Raw genomic sequence first — 18,096 nt, forward strand, 5'->3', positions numbered from 1 at the left:
GACTCTTCCTAGTTTTTAAGGTGTGTGTGTGTGTGTGTGTGTGTGTGTGTGTGTGTGTGTGTGTTTGTGAAGGATGGCGGGAGGGTTGGGAACAGGATCGAGGGAAGGCATCATCATCTTCCTCTTTTTTAGAAAAACAGATGCACTGAGTTTGTGATTTGCTGGTCATCTCTCTTAAGAAAGGAACCCATGCAGTGGACTCCTAGTTGAGTGCTCTCTATGGAAGATGTAAGACAAAAGGAGAATAGTGCCCGGTCCCACTCTTTTACTGGCAGTGCTGGGGCTGGTAGTTGGCAGCGATTTGAAAGCAGGACATGCAGAGAGCGAGGAGGGGTGCTGAGTCAATGCTGGAGGGCTGGCTGGCAAGCCCTTACCCTCACCCTACCTACTTCCTGCCTAGCCCACTGTCATCTGCCGCTTCAGACCCCTTGGTTTTATTCTGTGAACTTATTTGACCTTGACTCCGCTGCTACAATGCCACACCGGAATACCCGACTTAAGTTTCATGTGAAGTGTTTGCCCTGGTGGTGAGGGGTAAGGGTGGGGGCATCCTGTCTTCTTTGTGGCCATGAGAGCCTGCCTGCCTGTTTGGCTACCGTCACACTTGGTGACACAGGAGATGGATTAGGGGACAAAAAGAATTCCTGCTGAGCTTGGGGATACTGTAGGAATTCCATTTACTTCCCCCGCCCCGTGCCTCTGGCTGATTTGTGCCTTTTAGAGCAATGCTGCATTTTCTGCTATTTGGGTTTGTTCCGGGTCTTTGGAGGGGAATAAATATGACCCTGAAAGTCTCAGTTAAAAATGAAGAATCCACAGCAAATCAGTGCATTTGTATTTTTTACAGCGTTCCCTCCACCTGTTGTAGAGGTTTGCTGAGCATCTCACCGAGTGTCAGTTGAGTTGCAGATAAAGTGGCTTGGACTGCCAGACTCTGTCTTCTGGGATTTTCTTTCTTCTTTTTCTTTTTCTTTCTTTTTTTTCCCCAGTATTTATTTGCTCTCAGGGAATGCTGCAAAACATATTGAGGATGAGAAAAAAAAAAAAAAAAAGCATAGAGATGAGCCTCCCAGGTTTTACAGCCCAGGGTAGTTTGGGAACGCAGGAGACAGTGCTGCCATTGAGGGCCAGTGTCTTGGGGCGTGACGGGCATGTGTGGGATCGAGGTGGCAGGGGGTGGAGTGCAGGGTAGGGGAAGACTAGTAATAGCATTTGAGATCCAAATCTCATTCTAAAGCCAGCTCAGAGCTAAACCAAGGTGTTTAGCTTTAAGACAGAGCAAGACTTCTAGCTGGTTAATTCTCCTCAGCTTAGTGCCCAAGTGCTACTGGCTGGCAGTTACTGTGCAAAGGAACATGGGCAGAGAGCCAAGAGGAGAGGAAGCGACCTGGCTGAGGCTGAACTGAGCAGAGGCCTAGGAAGAGGTGTGACAGGCCAGAAATCAGAATGAGGACATGGAACAGCATTCCATGAGGAAGTGAAACAGTGGGGTATGGTGGAAAGGTATTGCTATTTGGGGACAGGAGACCTGCTTCTCACCTCTGCCCTTTACGAACTGGGAAGCTTTAGGAAAGAGATTTACCATCTGTAAAATGGAGCCAGTGATCACCTCCACCCTTCTTACCTCACAAGGATATTGTGAGAATTAAATGAAGACATTAAAGCCCCACAACCCCAAACCCATGCCAACATACTAGTTGGCCAACTGTGATCACCTAACGCATTTGGTTGAATAAAAAAAAATAGCATAAAACAGAAAATAGATGAAAGGCAATTAATCAAAAAAGCAAGAGAGAACTAGGTAGAGAAGATAAGAAAGAACCAAATAGTGATGGTGTTGACAAAGGCATCAGACTCACTCAAAAATGGTGAAAGAGAGTAGCAGTGCCCAATGGCTGTATAGCAGTGCTCTTGCTGTGAACACCTGGAGTACCAGCTACTGTGTTTAGTCGGGGAGGGAGGTGCAGGGAGAAGGGTTCACAGGGGAGAAATGACTGGGGGAAGGTAGGTAAGAGGAAGTCCAACAACTTTCTGTTGTCTCTTTTAGGGAGGCTGAAGGGGTAGACAGGAAGTTGCATAATAATCAGACAGATGGAGCTTACTTGGATGGGTTAGGCTTGAAAGCAAGGAAGAGCTGCATCTGAAGCCTGAGGCAGGTCACCTTATTTGAAATTTGAGATAGAGGAGTTCTTTATTCAAAATGGCAATCTAAGAAAGACTCACAATTTTCTCGGGAAAGACAGTATTCACTGATTTGCTCTTAATCCAGTGATTTGGTTCAAACTGGAAATTAAAGCAAACATAAAAGAGACCCAAGAAAGAGAGTCCCATCTCTAACTGAAGAGAGGGCAAGTCAAGCTTCTGGAATTGAGTGTTGTGAGATGAAAAGGAAAGGATTTCTGGAAGGAGGTGACAACATCGTTTCGCCTTTCAGGAAGGGAGCCGGCAGACGTAGAGTGATTGTCGTTGATTTAAGGGGTATTAGTTGAGAAGCAAAGGACAGCTAAGGTTTAAAGGGCTTCTCTGTGTAGTTCTTTTGTTCATGGGCAAAATGTTGCTGCTGATGGGTTCAAGGGGAGTGGGAGGGCGCGGGAGAAGTGGGAGGGATGATGGATTGCCGATGAACCTATGAAGAATGAGGCAAAGCAGCATGAAACCATTTGTTTGGGCTTTATAGATTTTCTAATAAAAACGTCAGGGATTTTTCACACCATTTTGAAAATGTCATCAAATGCAAAACAGTCCTCCTCATGCTGGTGACAAAGGCTACATTTCCAATGGTAAATTCCAGCTCAAGACATAGTAACAAACCTTGTCAGGTTTTCCTCCAAGTCAAGCCAGGGGTCAGGGTTGGTCCAGGATCCTTCATCAGGGTGACCTTTGACCCTTCACAGTGATTGAACCCTCCCAGCAGAACCCAGAACTTTCCTGGTTGTGAGGTATTTTGCAAGTGACTGAGGGTTGGTGTTAGCCCAGTGAGAGCATCAAGGAATTCGCTTTTGAGCCGTATTTGGGGAGAGAAGTTCAAATATCTGAGCCTCTGATTCAGTCAGGTTCTTTCTGGTGCAGCCATTAAAAATATCTTTTTTTTTTTTTTTTTTTTTTGAGACGGAGTTTCGCTCTTGTTACCCAGGCTGGAGTGCAATGGCGCGATCTCGGCTCACCGCAACCTCCGCCTACTGGGTTCAGGCAATTCTCCTGCCTCAGCCTCCTGAGTAGCTGGGATTACAGGCAGATGCCACCATGCCCAGCTAATTTTTTGTATTTTTAGTAGAGACGGGGTTTCACCATGTCGACCAGGATGGTCTCAAACTCTCGACCTCGTGATCCACCCGCCTCGGCCTCCCAAAGTGCTGGGATTACAGGCTTGAGCCACCGTGCCCGGCCCTAAAAATATCTTTCAATGCACTTTCTTGTCTGTAGTTTCCTCCACTTGCAATCCACCTTACACACTCCCTCACAGTTATTATTATTATTATTTTGGAGGATCTCTGCACCTCTCATCAAGTGACAGCCCCACTCAAAACCCTTCAATGACTTCCCTGTGCTTTTTGCTATTTCCATTTCATTATATCATTATCTTTTTGGGTCTTTTTTTTTGACATAGGGTCTTGCTACATTGCCCAGGCTGGTCTTGGGTTCACTTGAACTCTTGGGTTCAAGGGATCCTCCTGCCTCAGCCTTCTGAGAGGCTGGGACTACAGGTACACACTACCATGCCTGGCTCCCATAAGATTTGTATTTAACTTAAGAGATCCAAAATGCCATCATTTCAAAACAAAATCCACATCAGAATGATGACTAAGATGTTTCACATCCTTTCTTCACACCGCGCTTCAGCATCCAGTGTGTGTTTTACCAGTTACAGCACATCTCAATGTGGAGATTAAATTTGATTGGATACACTTAATCTGTATTTTGCTTTCACAAGATTTACAGGTGTAAGAAAAGATTCGCAAATCAAGTTGTCCAAACACACTTACAGTTTTCTAATAACAGAATCAACTATTTGTCTTTAGAGCTGAATTAAATTTGAATCAAATAACAAATCTTTCTTTACTGCAGAGAAGTTTCCCATTGTACGGGTGGACCATTCTCCTTTGCCTTTTGAATTAAGTGTAAATTCGTTTAACTGGCTTTCTGCATCCTAATTCCTTTGCAGCCTTATCATCTATCATTCCTTGGCATGTATCTTAAGCTCTGGCCAAACTCAACCTACTTTTTCCCCACGCCCAATGCTTTGCCCTCTGGCTCTGCACTGCTGGGATATCCTTCCTTTACTCCATCATGGCCTATTAAAATCCCACCATTCCTTCAAGATTTGTCTCAGAAGTCACTTTCATGAAATCTTTCCTGACCCTCTCAATCTGCGGACTGTGATATCTCCTTTCTTTTGAACCTTCAAAGCATGTTGGTGCCTTCAGTCAAACCATGTTTTTTGTTTTGTTTTGTTTTTTTGAGAGGGTCTCGCTTTGTTGCCCAGACTGGAGTGCAGTGGTGCAATCTTGGTTCACTGCAACCTCTGCCTATTGGGCTCAAGTGATCCTTTTACCTCAGCCTCCTGATTAGCTGGTATTATAGGCACATGTTACCATGCCTGGCTAATTTTTGTATTTTTTGTAGAGATAGGGTTTTGGCATGAACTCCTGGGCTCAAGGGATCCTCTTGACTTGGCCTCCCAAAGTGCTGGGATTACAGACGAGCAACTGCACCCAGACGATCAGCCCATTTTAGCATGTATTCTAGCTCCCGTATGATTGTTTAATGCAAGACGCTCATCTCCTTGAAGCAGAAAATCATGCCTTGTACATTTTTTGCCCCCCTATGCTTACCATCTGCAATGAAGTTTGAGCTGCCTCCTCATGGGCCACCATGGTTGGGGAAGAGAGAAAGCATTATTCATCTTAGAGTGAGTCTTCTTTTTGGATTCTTCTCTATTAAGTTTTCCTTGATAAAAGGGTCATATATGGTAGAAAAGGAAAAAAGAAGGCAGGGCCGTGGGGTTTTATGTGTTGGTCTAGTCTAGCACATTAAATCTGCTGCTTGCATTTTGCTTTTGCAGGTGTGTCTTTCCTGTGCCCAGAAGCAGAGACCAAGAGTGGACTTGCAAATAGGCTGTCCTCTTCCCTTGCTGGCTCTCAGCAGCTCAGAGGTACACAGTTAGAAGACAGACAGACAGATAGACAGATACATAGATAGATACATAATAGATAGATATAGTGGTTTCTGAGAAAACTCTGTTACATTTGAGTAACTTCTAGAGGGCTTGCTCTAGCGGGGATCTCTGGTTGGGTCCTGATCCTAACATTTCCTCTTGGATCTTCTAAGCATGAGGGAGTCACTGGACGCCCTTCAACACTGGAAGGGTCACTTTTTTTTTTTTTTTTTTTTTTTTTGAGACGGAGTTTCACTCTTGTTACCTAGGCTGGAGTGCAATGGCGCGATCTCGGCTCACCGCAACCTCCGCCTCCTGGGTTCAGGCAATTCTCCTGCCTCAGCCTCCCTAGTAGCTGGGACTACAGGCATGTGCCACCATGCCCAGCTAATTTTTGTATTCTTAGTAGAGACGGGGTTTCACCATGTTGACCAGGATGGTCTCGATCTCTTGACCTCGTGATCCACCCGCCTCGGCCTCCCAAAGTGCTGAGATTACAGGCGTGAGCCACAGCGCCCGGCCGGAAGGGTCACTTTTAAGGATTAGAGAGAACATAGGAATTATCTTTCTTGACTTAAAAAGTATGGCTCTGGGAGGGGACAGAGGGAAGGCAGTAAGGGTTACCATGACTTTTCTCGGAACAACACAGGGATCAACTCAACAGGCTCGTCACCTTCTTCCTGTCAGCAGCCACCAACATGCTGGAAGTCAGGTTAGCCAGGTCTAGGCAAGAGTTTTGTAGTATGCACGAAGAGAACTTTGAGAAGCTTAATAAAGCAGTTCCCAGGCACAGGTTTTGGATTCAGGAAGCCACTGCAAGTATAACTGGCCATCGTCAGTTTGTTAGTCACAGAGTTTGATGGTTTAGCTCCGGATCTACTAGCGCTTTATGTCAGAATCCTGAACCAGTCGGTCTTATGCCTGAGTTTCCATATCTGGGAGGGATTGTTACCTGTCATTTCTGGCAATCTGACCAAACGTTATGACTGTTTTAGCTCTAAGATGGAAAGACATGCAGCCTTATTTATTCATCTATCTATTCGTTCATTCGCTTAGCAGATACGTATGACGTAACTGCCATGTACCAGTAGGATACAGCAGTGAGCAGAACAGCCAAAGTCCCTGACCTCATACACAGACTGGCACAAGTAAATATAGATACACGATATTGGGTGGTGAGAAAATTCTCAAAAGAAAGATAAAGACAGGAGGGGACAGAGGTAATTGAGTGCAGTCTATCTAAAGGAGCCTCATCTGAGGGCGTGGTATTTGAGGAGGCATCTGAATGAGGTAAGTGTGTCCTTGGGGAAGCTGGCAGGTACCTGCAGAGAGAGAGAGAGAGGAGTTGATTCGGACAAATGAATAATAATACGTTCTATGAGCCTCAGTTTCAATGGTTTAAAATAAGGCTAATAAAGCCCACCTGGCAAGGGGCTTGTGTAGATTAAACGCAATAATGCATATAAAATGCTTCACACATGGTAGAAAGCCTCAGGTGGGTGTTTCAATGTTAGTGGATGCTCCTTTATATATCTTGGCTGAGCAGATTGGGAGCTCATTCTTCTTCCCCAGGACCACTTCAATCTGCAGTCTCTCCAGTCCTCTTTTTCAGCCTGTAAAGGGAGGTAACAGCCCTTGTCCCTTCCTCAAAGTAATGCAGGCAGCTAGGTGAGGAAGCAACCATAAGGATGCACTGAGCCAGCTCTTGGGAGAAAAGGTCCCCAGAAAGCCAGAGCCCTGTGAGAGGCCAGCCCTGACTGAAGGCTCAGCTCAGACTCCAGGGCAGGCCTGGCCTTTAAAAATGTGGGGTTTAGACTGAGGCAGAGACAGATTTGCTAGCACATGAGAGAGTTGGGAAGAGAGCCAGTCCCCAGGATGGAGGCTCCGCAGAAGGGCAGGCTCAGAGTGACCGCCAGGAAGCAACGAAGCAGCGACACAAACAGGAAGCTGGCCACAGGGTGGGGCTGGAAGAGCCAACAGCAGGGCTGTGGGGGAGCTGGGATGCAGCCTTCTTGCACCCTGGGGCAGGAAGGGAGGCCTCTGCCCAGGTCCGAGGTGAGGGTTACCTGCCATTCAAGTACCAAATAAAGCTTCCTCTTTGGTTTTTCTTAAAAGGACATCAGAAAGCGGCCTATTTTGTAACCCCCTCCCTAACTCCCACCTCCCACCTCTGTTGGGGAAGGGTTTTTTTTTTTTTTTTTTTTTTTTTAACTTCCTTGTTACTGATATACACACCCACCTGGTAATTAATGAAATGCCATTTCATCCTGAGGTCTGTCATTGCACTCTGCTGATTCCAGAAGCTAGGAATCCACGCCAGCCTTATTATTTAGAAAACCGCCCGACAGGGGCATCCTGCAGATGACACACTCCCAATGACAACAGGATCTGCATCTAAAATAACAGGAGTAGATTGCAGATTGATTCATGGGATCCAGCACTGAGCAGACCAAACTCCATCTTTCCAAGTTCCATCTCCGAACTCCTGTCAGTCTCAAAATTGATAGAACAGCCTGAAGCCATTGAAGAGAGTTATGCTGGCAATCACCTTTCTCATTCTCTCATATGGGTGCCAATACGTCAAGAGGACCCAGGCAAGGGAAGACCAAGGTGGCTTTATTTAGCATTATGACAAGCAAATACTTGAATACCAAAAAGCACATGAGCTTCACAGCAGCAGGGAAAAAAGAAAAGAAAAGAAAAAGCCCCCACATGGATGCCTGCCTCCATCTCCAGTGGCCCTGAGCTGTGCAAAAAGGAGATTGCTAACAAAAAGGTTATTCAGCGCTTCTGCGAATAAACCCAAAGGTAGCAAGTACGGACGGAGCAGATGTCAGGAGGCTGAGCGCTACTTTGGAAAACTGCCGAGATATTTAAAAATAGCGCTTTCTTATTAACCCGAGCATAATGCTGAAAGTCCTTTAAAATAAAACTTCCCAGATGCCACCTGCATCTGACATGGCAATAGGATGAATGCCAGTGTGCCCACTGATACTGGAAACGCTCTCAAGAAACAGCCTCGACTGATTGTTCCGGCACAAACAAATCACAAACTAATTTATGTATTCCTGCAGCTGCACGCCAGCGAGGCGGGGGAGTCGGACCAATTCACAGTTGACTAGTGCTGCCTCATTCTTTGCAGATTTTGGCATTTAACTATAATTAAGATTTATTGTTCACTAGCTTGCAGGTCAGGGCAAGCATGACAATATGGGTGACTTTTCTGTTTACTAGTGAAATGTCTGGTAGGAGGAAGCCTCAAACCTTCCAAGCAGAACTTGACAGAAATAAATAGCACCTCTTCTCTCCAGGACTACCGCATTACCGATTTTAATCAGATGTGAGGAGTCACTTGAAGGGAGGGCAGGGACAGATCGGAAAGAGCTAGTGAACTGTGCTGTTGCGTTTGTACCAGAAGGGTAATGGCCAGAAGCCAAGTCAATTATTGCTGATCTTCTGGATTTGGGGAAGGGATTGTCTGCTTGATGTGGGAGGGAGGGAGCCCTTGATGCCGACAAAGGTTCTGCAGAGACTGCGACCCACAGTTTTTCATGGCCTCTCTTTGCCATTGAAAGGAGAACCATTCCTCATCTCTTCTCACTCTCAAGGATGCCGTTGGACCAGATCAGATGGCCCGAGGAGGAGGGAGGCAGGGATCAGCAGTCAGTGGCCACTCACCTGCCTTTACGGTCTGTCTGCTGCGGTCCTGGGCAGGTGACCCATGGCACAGTGGGTGTGAAGGAACAAACCAGTCATGAGCAGACAGATGAAGAAGGGCATCCGATCCCCACTGCTTTATTAGAAGGCAGAAATGCTAACGTGCAATGTGCTTCCATTTTCTAGCATCTGTAATCGTATATCACCGTTTGGGCTCCTTGGGATAATTTTGTCAGTGTCTATATAAAAAAGAAAAACATCACTCACAAGGACCAGAGGTTTGGAGCCTGAGCCTGTTGTGTTTCTCTTGTTCCCTGACAGAGGAGGAGGGAACATCCTTTGCCCTTCTGTAGCACCAGTGACTACAGAATGTAATTGTATATAATCATGTAAAAAACGCCTTTGTATCTCACCTTAAGCTGTAAAGGATTCAAAATATGGCTTTCAAATATTCACACAACAGTTTAGGAAACAATTAAAGGTGAAATGAGTGAGTGAGAAAATTGGGTGATTCCTGCGTTCTTCTGTTTCATGCTGCTTGCTAACATTAGTGCCACCAGTTCCTGGAAGCCGAAGTTCCTGGTTTGATTCAGTATGGTAGTATTGTGAGACCTAATTCCAGCACATTTGTTTTTCTTTATCGGAAAAGGATCTCAAGATTCTGAGAAGTAAAAGGAAACTTTTGTTTTGACATTAGGAGAAGGCCGTAAAAGCAAGCATTTTCCCCAAAGGTAAAAAGAGTGTGAAATTAATTTTAGTCCTGTTTAGATATGAGAGTGGAAAAAGGCTTTAAAAGAAAACTTTTCATCTATTTTAGCAACTGAAGGTGTTTCATGGTGCCAGATACCAGAGTGTGCTCGTGCTGTGGAATCCAGTTCAATTAAAGTGTCACTGAACCACGGACGAGGAAAATGGAATTGTGGGAGGATGGATTCTAATTCTAACATTTAGATTTTGCTGTTAGTAGTAATTTTAACACTTAAAAAAATCAAATTCTTGGTTGCACTGAAGTCACTATCCTTAGTGTAATTTTCAGGTTTTGCCAGTTAAATTAGCATCACTCTCTCCTAAGGAAACCTGAGACAGGCACAAAAAGGTTCCAGTAAGTCTCCCAGAGAGCAAAGCTGACCCTAACTGCAAGCCTGGTTTACTGAGCCATGGAACTCTGAACTTGGCAATGTCCTGTATGGTCATCTCCTGAGAATGCAAGCGGCCACCACGCCACTCTCCCGCATTGCTGATAGAAGCAAATCACATTTATAAACACTGGCATCTGCCACAGTGGACACAAACAGACACGGAAACGGAGGTCCAGGACACAGCAGCCGTTTAGTGGACAGGACATCGTTGAGTGCATGGTCTGGTCCCTGGGTACAGACAACAACGGAAGCGGGAGGGAGGGAGGGAGCAGTGTTGCAGGGCCACACGCTTGGAACAGGTGGGAAGCTGGAGGAAAATCACTTTGCTCTCAGCTGGGGAGGGCTTTGTGGAGGAAGCAGGATTTCAGGAGCTGCTAGAATGATTGCAGGAGACAGCTTGACGGGATGGGATGGGGCAGGATTCCAAGCACAGGGACTCCTGCCCAGGAACGAAGGAAAGCTTGAAGGAGGGAATATGTGCTTAGTTGATGGGGCAGTGGGAAAAGTTCCAAGGAAGGAAGAGGAGGAATGGGCCGTATATCAGCAGGGCAACCTGGATGCACGGGACACAGATTGTCATCCACTCATACACGCTCACCGGTTTCCCATTGTTCCCCAACATCCAATTACTTTGTTACAGTCCTCCACATTTAAGCTTTGTTTTTTCAACAACAATATGGCACCCAAATTGGTCACCACACTCGTAATGATATATTAAAAATGAGACACGATTCATCAACCTGCCTGCAATAGAGATAAAATGGGTCAAAACACAGGCAAAATAACCCCATTGTTAGAAATTTTTAAAATGTGTTTTCTAAATTAGAAAAGAGTAAAGCACTATGCAGTAACTATTATTTCCTGAGACAGTAAGAATTGGGGATTGACTTTTTTTAAGAGATAAGGTCTCACTATGTTGTCCAGGCTGGCATGCAGTGGCACAATCATAGCTCACTGCAGCCTCAAACTCATGGATTCATGCCATGAGTTTGAGGACCCTCCTGCCTCAGCTTCCCCAAGTATCTGGGACCACAGTCATGTGCTACCACAGCAGGCAGACATTCACTTTTAAGAGGAAGGTAAACAATAATTTTCTATCTTCAAGGAAGAAACAGAGGTGTCAGAGATTTCAGGTCCTTCTAACTGATATTGCTGAGTTACCATCCAAAAATGCTGGAGGCATACTTACTCCTACTAAGTTTGTGAGAGACTGGTTATTTCCCCAAATGCTTCCCAGGAATAGAAGTTATCAAGATTCATGATGTCATAGGCCAAGACAAATATCTTGGCTTAGTAAAACAAAACTAGTATCTTGTTTTACTTTGATCCCTGGGTGTGACGGGGAGCATTTATCTAAATCTAAATTTCTACATCTGAATCTGTATCTATACCTAATCTCTTTTGACCACCTGCACCTCTTCTGTGAATTGGCTGTTCAATTCCTTTGCTCATTTTTTCCGTTAGGCTCTTTGCCATTTGTTATTTTATCCAATATATTTGCATATTAGGGACACACATGCCATTAGTATAAGAGAGTACACATTCTATTGAACCGTTGCCGGCATTCAGTAAAATTGACATTCTTATTTATTTATTTTTCCCCCTGAGATAGAGTCTCACTCTGCTGTGGGGCCTGGCATTCAGTGCTTTGACCTCCCAGGCTCAAGCAATTCTCCCATCTCAGCCTCCTGAGTAGCTGGGATCACAGGTGCAGGCCACCACACCAGGTTGATCTTTTAATTTTTGGTAGATACAGGGTCTCCCTCTGTTGCCCAGGCTGGTCTCGAACTCCTGGGCTCGTGTGGTCTACCCGTCTCGGCCTCACCAATTGCTGGGATTACAGGTGTGAGCCACTGTGCCTGGCAAATTGATATTCTGAATTTGCCAGTTGAAGAGTTTAAAAAGAGTATTTTGATGTTTCTGTTTAGATATACTTACTTATTAATGAGGTTGAACTTTTGTTTCATATGCTTATTAGAAATTTATATTTCTTTTGCAAATATCCCCTGCCCACTTTCGGCCGTTGCCAGTTGTGATTTTCTTATAGGTCTATGGGACCTCTTTATGGGGCACGAACCCAATATCTATTACTTGTTATACATCTTTTGTTACACAAATTTTAGGCACTTTAGGTATCCTATGAGCTATCCGTGAGCTTCTCCACTTGATTTGCAGAAGAACTTCTGACACGGTGGATGGGACGGGGGAAGGGAGTGTTTCAACTCTGACTTGTGTTCTCTTTAAGTTTCTGAAATCAAACATCATTTGCCATCTTGAGGATTAATTTCCTTTGGAAAAATACCCCATCTGGTCTCTATAGGAAATGGCTTGGACCATGTGTGATACAACACAGCAACCCCGGCCATATTGTGCCAAAAGTGCATTTGCTTGATATTATTACCGTTGAGCTGCTGAATTCAAATGCTTCTCCTTGCTCCCTTGACCACAGAAGCGGGGGCTGGGATGGGAATGGTCAGGGAGTAGGGGATCAGTAGACAGACAGCGGAGTCACTAAGGTGTAGAAAGGACAGGGAGAAGACTTGAAGCTGGCCCCGAGTGCCACCTACTCTTGCTGCATTCACCTCTGCTTGTTGCTGACTTCTGACTTCAGCTAATTTCTCCCTTGCTAGGTTGGCCTTCTCCACATGACAGAAAACGTCTTGCGCTGTCCTCCCTGAGAGAAGCAGACTCGGTTGTCTTTTAATTGCATTCTGCAGAAAGCACTCTCTTGAGGGCTCAGTCCAGGTCATGAGTCAGGTTGACAGATAAAATACAGGACAACCAGATGCATTAGGATTTCGCAGAAGCAACTCATCATTTTAAAGTTATAAGTATGTCCCAAAAGTTGCATGGGACATTCCTATACTGAAAAGTTATTCATTGTTTACCTGAAATTCAAATTTAACTGGATGGCCTGTATTTTTATTTGCCAAGTTTGGCAAACCTAGTCTGCTCCTGGACCAGTTAACCCAGAGCCAGGGAGCTGGAGTTCTGTCTACCCTCATGTCAATTATGGAGTGGGCCAGATTATGCCCATTTGTTGATGGTAGGAATAGGGGTTGGTTAATTACATTAAACAGATAATTCTGTGAATATCCATCATAGCTGTTCTACTTAGAGTAGCTGGTCTCTCTGACCAGAATGCGCTCTCTACCAGCTTTCCTGCCCCAGGCTGGCCTGCCTGCATACTGCTTATCCTCTGGCACAACTCTCTCTGGTTCCTGTCATTGTTTGTCAACTCTCTGAGTCTCTGTTCCCAGTGCGTGATGTAAGCGAGGTGAGAAGCAGTGCCTGGCGGGGGCTTCTGCAGTGCACACCCACATTTCATACAGGGTTCACATTAGGTGGAAGGACACACTTCGTTCACACAGATTCATCCCAGAGTCCGCGGTATCTGTTACATGCTATTCCTCTCACATCTGTTCCCAGGCACCACTGTAATGGGAGACCCAACACTGATCTGGAAAGACCATGCATGTACTTGTCCTTTCTACTTCTTCATAGTTTTCTTTCTCTCTCTCTCTTTTTTTTGGAGATGGAGTCTTGCCCTGCCACCCAGGCTGGAGGTCAGTGGCCCAATCTTGGCTCACTGAAACCTCCACCACCTGGGTTCAAGTGATTCTCCTGTCTCAGCCTCCCAAGTAGCTGGGATTACAGGTGCCCGTCACCACATCCAGCTAATTTTTATATTTTTAGTAGAGACAGTGTTTCACCATGTTGGCCAGGCTGATCTTCAACTGCTGACCTCGTAATCTGCCTACAGTGGCCTCCCAAAGTGCTGTGATAACAGGCATGAGCCACTGCGCATAGCCCATGTTTTTCTCTTGTGCAGACGAAATGACTGTAGTCCCAGCTACCAGGGGAAGCTGAGGCAGGAGGGTCCTCAAACTCATGGCATGAGCCCATGAGTTTGAGGCTGCAATGAGCTAAGATTGTGCCACTGAATTCCAGCCTGGACAACATAGTGAGACCCTCTCTCTTAGAAAATGTAAATTCCCAATTCTTACTGTCTCAGGAAATAATAGTTACTCCGTGGTACTTTCTCTTCTCTAATTTAGAAAACACATTAAAAAACTGTCTAACAATGGGCTTATTTTGCCTAGGGTTGATTCATTATATCTCTCTTGCAGGCAGCCTGATGAATCATGCCTCATTTTTTAATATTCCATTATGAGTGTGGTGACCAATTTGGGTGCTATTTTATTGTTGTAAACAAAGCTTAAATGTGGAAGGCCGTAACCAAGTAATTGTGTGCTCAGGAACGATGGGAAAACTGTGACTTGTGTTTGAGCAGATGGCGATCTGTGTCTGTTTACCTTTGGTGTCTTCCATTCTGGCCTGCCGGGTCACTGCCAAGCCTCAGGCCCATGCAGGGGCTCAGCTCTGAGTGGAGGAGGCCCGTATCAGGCACAACTTTTAGCCAAGGGAGATGGAGCTACGGCTGATGCTCACCTGGAATCTGCTCACCCAGAGCTGCTGGACCCTGCACATCCTAGGATGCTTGTTAGCAGATGGCTCCAGAGAGCAAAGGTATCCAGCCTTCCCCTCTTGTGTTCTCCCCTCCCACTCTCACATTTCCTCTTCCTCTCTCTGGAGTCTCCTCCCCACCCAGTACCCTTCCCTCTACCTTCCTTCCACCCCACAACCTGTTCTGACCACATCAACCACCTTCTCGCTTACCCAAGCTCTTTTGCACTCTCTCTCTCTTTCCTCCCATTTAAAGAACATTTGCTATATACTGGGCACATTCCTCTATCTAGAGTCTCTCCTCCCCACCCAGTACCCTTCCCCCATCTTCCTTCCACCCCACAACCTGTTCTGACCACACCGCCCACCTTCTTGCTTACCCAAGATCTTTTGCACTCTCTCTCTCTTTTCTCTCATTTAAAGAACATTTGCTATATACTAGTACCTTACTTACTTTTTGCTTTTATTATATCATTTTCCCCACACTATGGTGTAGCAATATACGTTTCCATTTTGCAAATGAAAAATGGAAACGCTGGGAAATGAGAACTGTGAGGGAGATTCAGCCCAAGACTGATGGAGATGGGCTTTGAACCTGGATCTTCTGACCTCAGAGCCTGCACTTGTGAGTCCCTATTGTATTGCCCTGTGGCCCACAGAGTCTGACATGTAGTATGTGAGTGGAGCAGGGAGGGCCGATGTTTAGGGGTAGGTGTCCTGTGCAGCACTGCACGAGTCCTCGTCCAGCTTCATCCATGACCAAGCTTGGTGCTGTGCTCCCCCGCTCTTCCCATCTGTGCCAGCTCCCACCGCCTCCATCATCACCTGTCTTCACCCCGCTCCTTTGTTTTTCATTCATTACGCTGTGGGTTGGCTCCTTCCTCCTCACATCTAGGGAGGCATTATTACTTTGCAAACAAAACATGTCCCTGGAAGATGGGTTGTCTGCAGAGATTTCCTGCAGACTGCTGTGCTCATCGTGGCTCAGGATCCTTGTAAACTGCAGTCACAGAGGGTGGCACTTCCTGCCGGAGGGAATCTTGTCCTCTCCCTGACCTCTGTCTTATTATCCCTTGCCGTCCATCTTGGAATCCCTCTCCCGTTTGCACTGAGGCCCTCCTGCTACCATCAGGATATCAGGCAGGGGGAGAACCGTGTCATTTGGAGATGGCAGGGGACAGACAGACATTGCCAAGTGGGCTGTTTTCTGGTCCTTCCTGGCCATTCGGTGGGCCCACATCCTGACCCTCCCCCACAACCACTAGAGGCCAAGACTTGCAATGTTCCCGAGCCCCAACACGGCCAATTATGTCACAAATAAATAAAGATGGAGAGAGCAGGGGGCTCCTTCCCAGCCTCCATATAGAGCCTTCTTTGAATTACAAGGCTCTGGTCCCCAGCTGTGGCTGAGAATGTGTTTCGGGGCTCTACCTCAGACAAAGCTGGCCCAGTCTCCTTCCCTAGCTCCCAGCTGCATTTTGCTTCTGGCCTGGGAGTCTCTGCATTTCTCCCCTCTCTTTCTCTCTCTTGGCCCTTTGGTCATTCTCTTTCCAGATTTTAAAAAGGGGAAGGGACTGGGAAGCAAATTCAAACCCTGATTTTTGAGTGGGGTGAAGCCTTCTGCATGAAGAAATAAAAGAACATACATTGATAGCTTGGAAAACAATGGTAATATTTAATTAACCTTTTGAAATGGCTGATCTGCAAATCTGCACGTGTCAGCTCATCTTCAGAACAGAGGCACTCTGTGTGCCGATGCCAAAATCAACATGCTGGTCCATGGATTTCCTCCATGGGGATTTCACAGGGGGAAAAAGTAAGAATATATTCCGTGACTCCCCCTCCCACCATCAGTTGTGTTACTTTTAAAAATTCATGTGATCCAGCTGCCCTCGCCAAGGTTGGACACAGCCTGTTGTGCTGCACATCTGAGGACCCTGAGCTGAAGCTTGGCTCTTGTCCCTGTCATTGTAGCAGACAGGCCTCGGGCCTCCTGGGGGACTGAGGGTCAGTTCCAATGACAGCAAAAATCAGCTTGATGCACTTGGAGTTCTCCCAACACGATGCATATCCACAGGACAAAGGGAATTAGACTTGTCTGCAAGTGTCAACTCTCTGACTTTTCTTAGTGTTTTTTCTTTCTTGTAAAGGTGGTGTGGTCTCTTAGTTTGAGAAGTCATGTCATCCAGGGAGCATTGAGGTTGGCTCATTAAAATATCACCTGGTTAAAGTAAATCATTGTTGATGGAATTGTTTAAGGTATTCCCCCCTCGTGGAGGTGGTGTGTCACGCTGATCAACTTGTTACTCCCATCACCATGGGCTACGTGGAAACTCCTCCTTTCTGCTCTGCACCCCACACCTGCTTTAATGAGAATGTCTCCAGATGTAATCGGAAGTCTGAGTTGATGGGTGGTGACTAATACATTTCATTTCCTTTTATCAATGGCAGTAGCAGAAAGAATCAAGGAGGGTGATATTTTGCTCTTTAGGACTTCTAGGAATAAAGTAGTGTGGGCATCAAGAAAATGAATATGAAACAGTCCATTTGTAACTTTCAGCTGCACATACACATCAATAGAGCAACAACATGCACTTTGAAATGTTTAAAGAAATTACCGTAACTTGTGAGAAGTCTTCAGTTGTTTTTATGTGTTTTGACTGATCAGAGAAAAAAAGCATGAGGCTTTTAAGAAAGGTGTGGCAAAACTGTAAAGCTTTGGTTGAGAAAGACTCAAGGCTTATGAAGACCTGATGAAGGTGGGGTGATGCTCAGTGGGGTAAATGAGGTAATGATTTGATTGCAAAGGTCACTTTTTTCTAATTGGAAGGACAGCATAGTTGGGTAAAACAATTGCAAAATGACCTTATGTCTGTCATTCTGGCAAGATCGACAGGCGTGGGAATCAAGAAATGAGGCTGGAAGGAGTGAGGACTTCCTTATGATGACCAGGAGAGTACCTTTCTAGAAGTAGCTCCTCTGTGAGGGCCTGACCATCAGTGACTCTGTTCACAGGGCAAGGACGAGAAAGCCAACGACCACAATGACTCAGAAGTGTTTGAAGTACCAAACCCACCAGTGGCAATTGCCGGGCTGAGAGCCAAGGTCTTTTTGGTCCCGAAAAGCATGGAAGGTAACAGGAAATAAGTTTTCCTGGGGGTAGAAAGAACATTTGTGGTTTGGCTATAAGCCTACACGCAGAGACCACTTGCTACATTTCAAGCTTGTAGTAGGTACTTTACATGCCTTATCTCATTTAATCTTCACAGCACACTTATGAAGTACTTACTAGTATTAGCCTTACTTTACAGGTGAGGCATTTGAGGCACAGAGAGGTTACGTAACTTGTTCATGGTCACACAGAATATACTGACTCTGAGTAGTAATTGAAGAGTTGAGCTGAAGGGGAAGGTTATCTGTTAAATCCAACGGTTTGTGTTTGTTAAATGGATTGATATTGTTTTAATGGTGTTTAGTAATTGGGCTCAGCTGCTCAATGTGATTTGCACAGTGTACAGCAGTGTTCAGAGGGTCCAATGTCAGGCTTTCTTCAGAAGCTGATCTAAACCACCTCATCCACTCTGAGACACATGGTCTTTCTTCGGTGACAGCAGCGATAGGACAGATCTTAGATTTCTGGAAGAGCTTCACCATCCTGAACACACGTGGGAGAAAAGT

The sequence above is a fragment of the Saimiri boliviensis genome, chromosome 15 (genome assembly GCF_048565385.1).
Source record: "Saimiri boliviensis isolate mSaiBol1 chromosome 15, mSaiBol1.pri, whole genome shotgun sequence".
Taxonomy (NCBI): domain Eukaryota; kingdom Metazoa; phylum Chordata; class Mammalia; order Primates; family Cebidae; genus Saimiri; species Saimiri boliviensis.